Source organism: Podarcis tiliguerta (genome assembly GCF_965153285.1).
Source record: "Podarcis tiliguerta genome assembly, chromosome: 5".
Taxonomy (NCBI): domain Eukaryota; kingdom Metazoa; phylum Chordata; class Lepidosauria; order Squamata; family Lacertidae; genus Podarcis; species Podarcis tiliguerta.
This window is the reverse complement of record NC_139538.1, coordinates 55,316,523-55,328,753: the sequence shown is the minus strand read 5'-3', so window position 1 is coordinate 55,328,753 and position 12,231 is coordinate 55,316,523.

Genomic DNA, 12,231 nt, shown 5'->3' with positions numbered 1-12,231 from the left:
GATCGAGCAACGGGAGCTCACCCCGTCGCGGGGATTCGAACTGCCGACCTTCTGATCAGCAAGTCCTAGGCTCTGTGGTTTAACCCACAGCGCCACCCGTGTCCAAGAAGCTACATAGAAAGAAACTATATCCCTGTTCATTACATCCTAGTAAAAGAAAAGCTTTCAAACCACATTAAAAAGCAACAGAAGAAGCAATGCTGTTACATATAGTATGTTAAAATAGAACTATGACTGTTACAATAAAATACATTATTCACAAGGCGTGATTGCAGAATCCAACAGAACCAATCAGGAGCCTCCTGTTAAGTTTTCCTGATGTCACAGTAAAAGAATTATCATTTTCTTAAATCTACTTCCGCTGTGTGCCGTTACCTCAAAAGCAATGCATTATTCTCCCTAAGATACTTGGCAAGATAATTATCTATGCATGGATGCTTTAGTGCAAATGGCATCTCTAAGAGTCTTAAGTTGAACTTTCTTGGGTTTCTCCCCGCTCTTCATAAAACAAAAGGGGCAAGGCAGAGATTGGTCTAAACCCAAGGACTGCCATTTAAAACCTAAACTAATGAAATGCTAATGTGCACAAATGAATATTGAAAGAACCAGGGCCACTGCTCTGAAATGTATTCTCTGCCTCCCATTGTCCTTTCAAAATGGAAGATTAAAACCTGTACTGCAATGTTTACTGTGTTTAATTTTCAATTGTTTCTTTGATGTAACAGATAGAAAGGTTTGCACCTGTGAAGTAAAAAGGCTTTGAACAGATTGCAAACATTCTGCAAACACTTCATCAGAAATTTTAGTTGTCAGCCTCCCCTAGCACAAGGGAGCCTTGATGATATCTTTGTGTGCCTTTGACTCCTTTTGATTAATAAATGCAAACAAATTTCTCTCCATAACCTCTGTTGCAATCTATGCATGACAATTAGAGACAACCTCTGGTGAGGGAGGCACTGAAGTCTGTTCCCTCTTCTTCTGCCACAGAATAAATACTTGATGTTTAATGCTTTTTGACAATTAGAGAATGAAGTCTTTTGTAGCTGGGCAATCTTGGCTTCTGCTCATTATTCTGTTTTCAGCAGCACAGAATCAATGTTTTCTATAATATTAATGCTTGTCCAGGAGATGCTCTTGTGTCCCAATATTGAAACCTGTAGCAGAAATATAATTGTCTTCCTTCAAGAATATGTTGCTACCCTCTCACTTAAGGATGTGTAAAATAACAGTACATAATGAGGAATCCACGGGTGGTGGTGTCTTCAGATTCTGTAGTGGGACTGTGGAGGGGGGCTCTTAGAAAAGATGACCCATAATGGGACCTCCTCCCTGTGTTGGCCTACGTCCTTGACACTGTCAATAATAGCTAGTGCTTGTTTGCTTACCTCCTTCCTCTAGGCCTAATCTGCACCACTGCTCAGGTGACTACAAAGCAAGTTAGTTCATAAACTATAGATGGCAGATAAGCAGTTAGCAACAGTTTAGATCCAGATTTCACTCTCCCTGTTGGGAGCATACCCACACTCAGGGGACATGCCCTATGGTAGAAGGGAGGAAGTGTTTTTGGCTGATTTCCCTTCCCCCTCCAGGCGCTTGTGCCATCTGAAAATCTGCTGCAAAAGATTGGGAGACCCTCCAGAACAGGGCAGCAGGTAGGCACTGGGGAAGGAAGAATAGGCAAAAGTTGTGTCCCCACTCCATCAGTGGGCTCCCTTCTCTGGATCAAAATCCTTCTGTGGAAAGAAAGAGCATTTCTGTTTGCAGAGGCCAAAATTGGGTCTACCCCAACAAGTAATAGAAAGATCTGCAAAGTCAGAGGGCTCTGGGAGCTAGTAGTGGAAGGTGAACCCTTCATCTTCATCATTTGTAACAGTACTGTACTAGTTTGAGTTCAGAAAAAATCAAACTGAGCTGCCCCACAGACCCTACGCCCCTTCCCCCATCCGTTGTGGACTGCCTGCCCCTGACTATTTATGATACTGTCCAGGGGTTAGAAGTATATTGCTATATAGCCTACTTGCCCCCTAATCGTAACAATACTTTCATAGCAACCTTGTGCACAGCTTTGTTCAGGAATTCTAAGGCAGGGTAGTGTGCAGTTTCAAAACCACTGCTTAAATCTGCAGTTTTGAAAGCAGTTTCAGCCTGCCATCTTGATTCAAAATGGCATCCCATTGTATCCAGTCATAGATGAGAAGCTGCTTCTTGATCTCAGGATCAGGCAGAATTTGATTATAATATCTTAAGATGCACAGCAAACAACTTTCCAAAACATATAGTAGATTCAGACTGGTTACCCTTGGTGCTCGATCCCAATTTTTATTCCCCCCCCCCCCAAAGGCTCAGACCATTGGCCAAGATACCTTTTTAACATATCAGAAGCTTCCTTTCTGACAAGTAGGTCTTCATTCTCACAAGTCATACTCAGCAGTATGAAACAATAATGAAAGGAGCAGGTTATTTTTATGGTTATTTGGTGTGGTGGTTAGATGTAGTGATTATACCTTCTTTTCAGTTGATTCACTTGATTGACTAGGATGGTCTTTGGCTATTCTCTCTCAAAGGTAAGCACTGTCTTAGGTATGCTATGTATCTTATATCCTCCCACCTACCTTAGTGAATTGGCATATGAGTCAGTACTTCTCTGTTTTATTTAACAGGCATATTGCAGAAGGCCGATTAACATTCACAATTATAATTTGCAGCATGACCCCAACCATTTGGGCTCCCCCTTTTCAATAAGATTTTGATATTGCTGTCTTTACCCTTTAAGAAACATCTATAAAGAGAACAAGGAAAACACAGCTTGGATGACTGGCATCATGTAGCGTACATGTGTGTGTACATATATGTATGCATTCACACACACAAATACACAGGCATTTCTGGTATTTATTTATTGCAAATGCTAGCCTTGCCATCCCAGCATGTTCTGCAGCATCTTCTGAAAATGACAGCAACTATAATTCAAATTTACTGCTGTTATTTTTTTAAAACTAGTAATGAAGTTGTAAATGCAGCATTTCTTTCATTACCTATTCATTAAAGATATGACATGAAAACAGAGTTACCATGGAAATAGCACTGCGAATTCTAAGTACATAATAAGAATTTCATTGTTTACACTACTGCACAGATAACTGATGGGTGTTATTGTAGCTGGTAAAGTCTTATTTAGCTTCGCAAATGCTTGGAAAGAGGAAGAAAGGTTATGCAATTGGTCTTCTACTAAGTGCTTGAACACGAGCAGACCTCTTTAAAATCATCAGTGCAAAAGCAGTTTTATGATGAAAAGGACCAAATGTGTTTGGAAAGTATCATTGAATATTTAAGCATTCAAGCTATAGCCCACTTCATGTGTTACTAATACCTCCAATACAGATGCAGTATCTCCGTGCAGCCATATATATAGAAATTAGCATACATAAATGTAGGGATGTTGATTTAAAAAAAAAAATCACGTAAACTGAAAACAATACAGTTTAATTTGTGCAAATGTGTCAGGTGTAATGAATAACAGTGTCAGCAGCTTTGGAAAGGCAGGCAAAGGTGTTAGAAGCTTTATCTCGCCCCCAACGTGTTATGATTTAACAGTGGGAAGGGATTGTGAATATTAGACAATGTGTCTTCCAGCTTCTATAAAGGGTCTATGCAACAGAAGGAACATGAACATGACAAGTGGAGCTTTCAACTTCAAGTGCCCCCTGTGTAACACTGTGGGTACATTTGCACTGTCATTCTTAGTGACCGGATGTTTCATTTTGCATTTGATCCCTTGTAAGGCGTCAATGAAGAAAGTGTGAACTCACATTTGACTGTTACTCAACTATAGAACTTGAAGGGCCTCTGTGAAAATTGTCCAAACATTACCACCACCATAATCATTATCATCATTATCTTTTATTTTTATCACACCCTTCTACCAAGGAGCAGAGGTTCTCCTGCATCCGTTTACAACAGTTGTGGCATAAGGTCACCCAGTGAGCTTCATGTCTAAGCAAGATTTTGAACCCAGCTCTCCTTGGTTTTAAGGATGGGTGGTGCTGTGGGTTAAACCACAGAGCCTAGGACTTGCCAATCAGAAGGTTGGCTCCCGTTGCTCGGTCCCAGCTCCTGCCAACCTAGCAGTTCGAAAGCACGTCAAAGTGCAAGTAGATAAATAGGTACCGCTCCAGCGGGAAGGTAAATGGTGTTTCCATGTGCTGCTCTGGTTCGCCAGAAGCAGCTTAGTCATGCTGGCCACATGACCCGGAAGCTGTACGCCAGCTCCCTCGGCCGATAAAGCGATATGAGCGCCGCAACCCCAGAGTCGGCCACAACTGGACCTAATGGTCAGGGGTCCCTTTACCTTTATATAGTTACACCACATTAGCTCTCGATGCTGTTTACAGGCCTGGCTCACAGTGGTGAGCAGTAATGTAATTATTGTATTTATTTATTAAATTTGGCATACCACCCTTCGTTTTAAGATCTTTGGGTGGTTCACAGAATAAAAATACAAAAGAAAAACACAAAATACATACTGAAAACAAAAAAAATGAAACAAACCAATGCCCCCCTACAAACACATTTAAAAGGACATAAAATGTTAATCACCCAAAGGTCTGGTTGAATAGGAATGTTTTCGCTGGGCGCCTAAAGATGTATAATGAAGGCGGCACCAGGCAAGCCTCCCTTTGGTGAGCATTCCATAAATGGGGAGCCACTACAGAAAAGGCCCATTCTCGTGTTCCTACCCTCCAGACCTCTCGCGGAGGAGGCACATGAAGAAGGGCTTCCAGTAATGATCGCAGGGATCAGGTTGGTAACTAGAATAAGACAACCAGGGCACCGGCCCTGGCTGCGAGCTAGGGTCCCTCCAGACTGGTGTTTTTGTGTGAGTGTATTCTCCGAATATCATCGATGCCATAATAGTGCATTAGTGGTGTATTTATACTGGGCTGTCCACACACCATTCTGATTTATTAGTTGTTCTTTGATGTTTCCCCAAGGTTATTGTGCTATTGCTGTGCTATTGCCCGCATTATAGTGGGACAAAAAATAAACTGGAGCATGGGTGGTATAAAAAGTTACAGGATTTCAGCTTGAAGTAGTGAAGCACTCACTGATTTGAAACAAAGCAGTATGTCCACCCCCAAACTTTTCCAGTCACAAACAATATTGAATGCAGAATCATCCATACTGTAGCTGTCTCATGAGCACAATTATGGGCTGTCCCATGACTGTACAATTATAAAGGATGCCTTGGAAATATCTGTGAAATGGGCACCAAACATCACATAATATATTGCCAATTATGTAAAGGCATGTGAATCATGCACTGTTTTCTAAAGTAAAGATAACCAAGCATATTTTCCAAGCAGGTAAACGAAAAGCCAAATTGTTCAGAGGCACGGCCAGGGCAGCAGGGCAGGCAGAATGGCACTGCCGCAGCTTTTCATTAGCTTTCTGCCTGCAGCCTAACACAGTAAATCACATTGAGCCATTGACCGAAATCTGCTGGAAAGAGAGAGAGGAATTTGAAACCTGTGAAACTGGTCAGCAACAGACAGGTGGTTTGGTTGGTTGGTTGGTTGGTTGGTTTGCACAACAGCTTTTAGGATTATTAAGACTGTGAACTTGGGATGTTAGCACCAATATATTAAAATGTCCAGAAACTTTGATGGTATTTTATGTTTTAATTGTGTACATTATGTTGTGCACCACCCTAATATTTCACGAGATGGTGGTATATCAATACCTTTTATCAATAGATAACCTTAATCTGCCACAGTTCTAATTCCCAGGAGAAGGAAACAACTTGCCTTGTCACAGCACTGGTAGTGGGGTCCCTTTAGGACAGGAGTGGGGAACCTTCGACCTTCCAGAAGCTGATAATCTACAAGTCCCATCAACCCCAGCATGGCCAATGACCAGGAATGATAGACCTTACTGTTGTTCAGCAACATCTGGAGGGCCAAAGTGTTTGCACCCCATCCTGAGGAAAACACGAGTCTCCTATTTTACTGTGTACCCTAGTTGGGCATGACAACAATGGGCCAAGAAGTCTGGAAGCTATAACAGTACCATGACCAGCATAAAGAAGGAAGACAATGCTTGATTTATTTAGTTACAAAAGCAGGTTTGGTCCTGTGCTTTCTAGAACGTTAGAAAGAAAATAGAAATAGCTGGCAGCAGACTTGTTAACTGAAAGGTGGTGGGGAAGAGAACATAACAGAGAGCTTTGGATTGCTTTGCCCATTTGCAGTTGACATGTAGTACTCTTTTCATGTCAGTTAGTCTATCATAGTCCAATGATAACCGTATTAAATCCGACTCCGTGAATAATTTGATATATCTAGTGTCTGATAGGGAGAGCTATGAACTGCAGTCCTTGCGCAGTGTGCATAATAATGTGGAAGAGAATTAAAAAGGTACTCCCAAGGTGTTTCCAAGTATTTTATGGAATATTGAGTTAATAAATATTAGTGATTTAGGGACTTAGTAGGCAAAGGGAGTGGCTGCCATATATTCCCCAATAATTTGCAGAATGCCTTGGAGATTAGGAGCAGTTTTGCTCAGGAAACAAAAGGCTGGCTGTATCTCTTGCTCTTATCACAAAGAACCTTCTGGAAAGATTAAAAAGGATCATGACACAGCTGTTAGTTCTGAGACATGTTCAAGTATTGCATTAGCATTTCATTGCCATAAATGTAATCAGCTCCGCTTAATGAGGTAACAGGGCAATCCTATACATATCTCGTCCAAAGTAAATCCCACTGAGTCCAGTGGGGTTTCTTTCCAGTTATTTGGGAATAGGATTGCAACCCTAAAGTCCATACTGTTAGATGACAAGGGACAAGCTGAGATTTATGTTTTTGTGGGAGGTTTTGTCATGGGGATGAATTTTCATTCATTCCTATTGCTAATGAACCCATTAACTTGGGGCAGGGGGGAAATTCCGTTCAGTTTGCATTTAGAGGCTGTGTTGTCTTCTAGAAGAAGTTCCAAATTCAAGGTAGTAATTTAGAATTCAGAACATACATTTTACTAATAAGCAGGCAAACCTTATGTGTACAAGATCAATCAACTGAACTTAAACTTCTCTAACTGACAAAGCTAACTGACAGGATTGCTCTTAAGATTTTGTTCATTGCAAAGGTACACTAACTACCTAAATCAGGTATTTCATGCATCTTTGTCAATTAACCATTTTGGTAGGACTCTGATGTGTTTGAAACATTGTAACTCAGATTCTTGTCTTTCCATTGTACCTTGTTGCTCTCTAGCCTTTTTTCCAATATCAAACATAGTTTGTTTTTCCAGGAAAAAACCCCACTATTGACTCTCTAAAGAAGCAGGAGATTACCACAGTTTCATTTGCCTCTAACACAATAGCCCAGGTCAACTTAGATTTCGGTTTCTCTGTGATGCCCAAGAAGACATTATCCTCCTCCAGGTTCTGCAACAATCCCTGATGTTTGGGGGGAAATGAGTAACTCTCCTTCAATATGTTTTATGAACTTTAACGTGGAGAGTGAGATGGAAGGGGGGGAGGTAGTTTAAAACTGACATCTGAAACATGTTAACTGAGCGGTTCTAATTTGTACAGATGTGTGGATATTTGTTCCTGCAAAGTTTTGCAAAGTCTACAAACAAGCTAGGCAGGTGACAGCTGCATCTGAGGTTCTCATATTCTGTCCCTATGGAACCCTAATTTAGCAGATTGGTAGAGGCATGTGAGACTAAACTTGCTTTTCTCAGAGTGCTCTTTCTCTCTCAGAAGAAAGTATGGGCCTCACATTTTAGGTCAGTGGAATCATAGTGCACCTACCATCTATTGCTGAAATTAGATATTTTAAAAATAACAATTAGTACCACATTGGCCAAAGTGAATGTATATGTGCATTCACCAATTAAATGTCCCTTTAAAGATGAAAATACATGCATTCAGAATGTTGCTTAAAAAAAATGTTGTGCAGATTTAAATTGTATCCATGAACACCTTTGAAATATGGTTTTATCAGGGGCATGATAACAGATCATGCATGCCTCATAAACAAAGCATTTTAAATATTTGGGTAGGCCTAGGATGCAGGTGGCGCTGTGGGTTAAACCACAGAGCCTAGGACTTGCTGATCAGAAGGTTGGCGGTTCAAATCCCCGCAACAGGGTGAGCTCCCGTTGCTCGGTCCCTGAGCCTGCCAACCTAGCAGTTCAAAAGCACGTCAAAGTGCAAGTAGATAAATAGGTACCACTCCGGCGAGAAGGTAAACGGCGTTTCCGTGCGCTGCTCTGGTTCGCCAGAAGCGGCTTAGCCATGCTGGCCACATGACCCGGAAGCTGTACGCCGGCTCCCTCGGCCACTAAAGTGAGATGAGCGCCGCAACCCCAGAGTCAGCCATGACTGGACCTAATGGTCAGGGGTCCCTTTACCTTTACCTTTAAGGCTCATCCAGTCCAGTATTCTGTTCTTACAGAGAACAACCAGACAGATGCCTATGGGAAGTCCAAAAGCAGAACATGGATGTAACCATGCTCTCCCTACTCGTGATTCACAGCAGCTGGTATCCAGCCATACTGCCTCCAATCATGCAGGCAGAGCTTAGCATAATACAGGCTAGCAGCCATTTATAATGTTATGCTTCATGAATTTGCCTCATTGTTTTTTAAAGTCATCCAGGTTTGTGACCATCACTACCTGTTGGGGGAGCAAATTCAATAGTTTAACTGTACTGTGTTTATTTTTTGCCTGTCCTAAATGTCAAAACATTCAGCTTCACTGGATATCCCTGAGTTCTAGTATTACGAAAGGGAGGGAAATTGCTTATCCACTTTTTCTGCACTATGATACCCAGCAATTGGTATTCAGGAACACACTGCCCCTGACAGTAGAGGTTGGCACCATGTTGGCTACCCCTACCATAGTTGCTCCAGGAATACTCTGTTCCACTCTATGTATTGGTCCAGAAAATGTGAATCAAACCACTTCATTCGGCTCATCCACACATACTTTTCTTCCCCTTCTTTCTAGGCAGAGGTCTGCACTATAAAGCTCTGTGTCAGAGCACTTCTTATTTTATTTTTTTGCTTTCCCCATGAAAACCCACTCTTTATCGCTAAATCAGAACAAATGGCAATTCAGGTTTTCTACACATTGCTATTTGCTCAGATTCAGTGGTAAAGAATGGGTTTTCAGAGGGAATGTGCTGGAACCAAAACAAAGCTCTCAAACCCTTAACCCAGTTTCTTGGGGATGGGTGTGCTTTAAATGTATGATGTGTACAGCATGAACAAAATCCTCACACATCTTTGGTTTTTCATGAACATGTTCTGTCTCTTCCCACCACCACCATCACAAAGAGGCAGCTTTCCCAACAAAAACTGAACCTGAAGATAATTCAGCTCATGGAAATAGCCCTTTTACCTGATGTGCTGAAGCGAATGTGAACCTTGGCACCTTGGAATGTCAATGGCTTTACTGAGCAAGGCATATCAGCCATTGCAGGGCCATACAACTAATTGTATGATATGCAATAAGCAGCCCACAGTGGCTCAGAGTCAAATAAATTGATTAGCTGAAGAGCAGGTAAATATTTAGACATGATCGATATAATAGCTGGCTTTTTCAAAGGCTGTGTTGTTATAACAGAATAACCAGGCCAAGTCTGTTTGTGTAAAACAACAGCATATCCAGAGATGTTAGAGGCCCAACAAAACAAATGTAGAGTACCTTGATAGAGATAAAACTATTGATCCAAGGGGGACTGCAGCCTGTAAGACTATCGGTTATTGGGATGCAACAAAATCTCATTTGCTGGCTTCTGTGCTTGAACACAGCTACTGATCACTGCACCACCTCGATCTGAGATCACATCTTGAGTTACATGCCTATTTCTCAACTAAGCAGTGCCAATTACTGTCACTTCTGTGCTAGCTCTTCCTATCCACACCAACACTGGTGCCATTCTCCTCCTTCACAGAAAGAATTCCTTTATATGGTTGATCACAAGCATTGTCTTTACCAGTGTTTTCTAGTGTTTGATAAACAAGTGAATTCTGCACTGTTTGCAGATGCCGTTCATAAAGAAAATCAATGGGCTTCCCGCAGCGTATCTAGCAGGCTTGATATCTTACATAGTTTGTGGTGCAAAACCTGTGATGGACTATTTGATATTTCTGGCAGCAGTTAACATTTTACGGTCCTCTGAAACTGGATTAATGCTTGGAGAAGCTGTAGTGGAAACCGTGCTGCTTCAGACATAACATTTTTGATGGTCAGGGGATATGGGAAAATGAGATTTGTATATTTCAAGAACCCTGCAGAGGCACTTTACAGCCTGCTAGTAGGGGATCCTTGTCAGTTAGGACCAAGCCAACTTTGGTGCAAAGGCAGGTTTTTTCTCTAAGGGCAACAATACCCGCCCAAACAGCACTTTATCCCTTGGGCTGCCTTTTCTGGTTTTTTTGGAAGGAAAGAAGTTCAGGCCCCCACTTTGGGAAAGGGATGTAGGACCTGAATGTGCTCCCTGCCTCTGGTGATCCATTCTGTTGATCATCAAATCTGCTTCTAAATCCACTGTCTGGCCATTTAATCTTCATAATCCCATCTTGGCTTCTGTTCATTGGCTAGAGTATTATGTATTTATTTATTTAAGGCACTCCCTCCCTGGGAAAAGTCTCACAGAAAAGCTTAAATATCCATTAAAAAAAACCCAATACACCTTACCTTCACCATCTAAAAGACATGGCACAAAAGAAAAAAAGGGGTGGGGAGGAAGGAAGAAGAAGGCAAACTCAGGCACCAGTTCCTAGAGTTACAGTGTTCTTAACTGGCTAGGGTGGAAATGGTTCAAGGCCAGAAACAGCTCATCTCTCAGCAGAAGTGACTAGGCATCCATGCTTCCTATAGCATATGGTGCTAGACTTTACTGAAATATTGAAGTGTGTGTGTGTGTGTGTGTGTGTGTGTGTGTGTGTGTGTTGGCAGTACATTCAACATTGCCTACCGTAATTACTACCCAATACAGCTTTTGATGCATTTATTTATATATATTGTCAGCTCTTGGAGTAAACTTGACAACTTGGACAAAATGTTATTGATGGACCCCTTAAATTCAATGAATTGGAAACATATTCATGTATTACCTACAGCTTCCCCCCTGTCCAGTACATATTTGCAGAAGCAGAACTATTTCACTGTGAAATACTGCCATGAGTGCTGCCAATCTCCACTGGAAACAAGAGAAACGAGTGCAGCTTTTGGTGTGTGTCTGAGCTTTTTGTTATGAGCACATAATCCAGAGGCATCATCTGAGGCTTCTTTCTATTGATATCCTCTTCCCCCACACTTGTTGCCATGTCAGATTCACTTCGGTAAGCAAACATCTCTCAGCACTTTTCATTGCCTTGCCCTCAGGCAAAATCGTCACGCAAAGAATCATTGAGATTGATCTCAAGTCGTATGTGATGATAGCTTACTTAAGATGGCTGCTTGTTATCTCACTGACTTACCCCCAGCCTTGAACTCTGCTGTGGAATTGGAATTCCTTGGCCACTATCAGGGTTTCTTTGGGGGAGAACTCATGCTGCAGAATTGCTATGGGTTTATTAAAGGATCATATTCCACAAAAGAAAAAGAAGAAAACCGCAACATAGCTTCATGTAAACATTGATTAAATTGTGGCTTGAAAGTGTAGGCATTTCTTTTCTTTTTTTTGTGGTGCTGTTTCTAAATATATCTGCAGATTTGTTGTACATGGTAACCAAAACTCTACTTTTATGTGTTACCCTGTTACCATACAATTGTATTTTACCTTTGTAAGATTTATTTGCCTATGAAATTCCACCAGTATTTTTTAAACAACAACAACGTTCAGGGATTTCTTTTTTTATAACCTACTTTTCCTTGCCATCAACAGTATCTTCATACGCACATTGGGATGAGTGTCAATATCAGCTGCTGGGATTCTGGGGCAACTTCTTGGGACCCCGGTGTCCTAGCAAACCCACTGCTAATGCAGCAAACCACTAGCCACCTCTCTTTAAAAACATACCCTGGTCCAGTATTCCAAGTAGCACCAGGCAGTTGGGTCTAGTCACCATTTGAATTTCCCAGAATGCCCCAAACTCCCAGATTAATGGTGGGTGCATTCTATCAGCACAAGCTTTGCAACCTGCCTGACAGAATGACACCTCCCTCCCCCCAAGCAGTGTTCTGGGACTTATCCCAACACCACCCCCTGCAAGCCA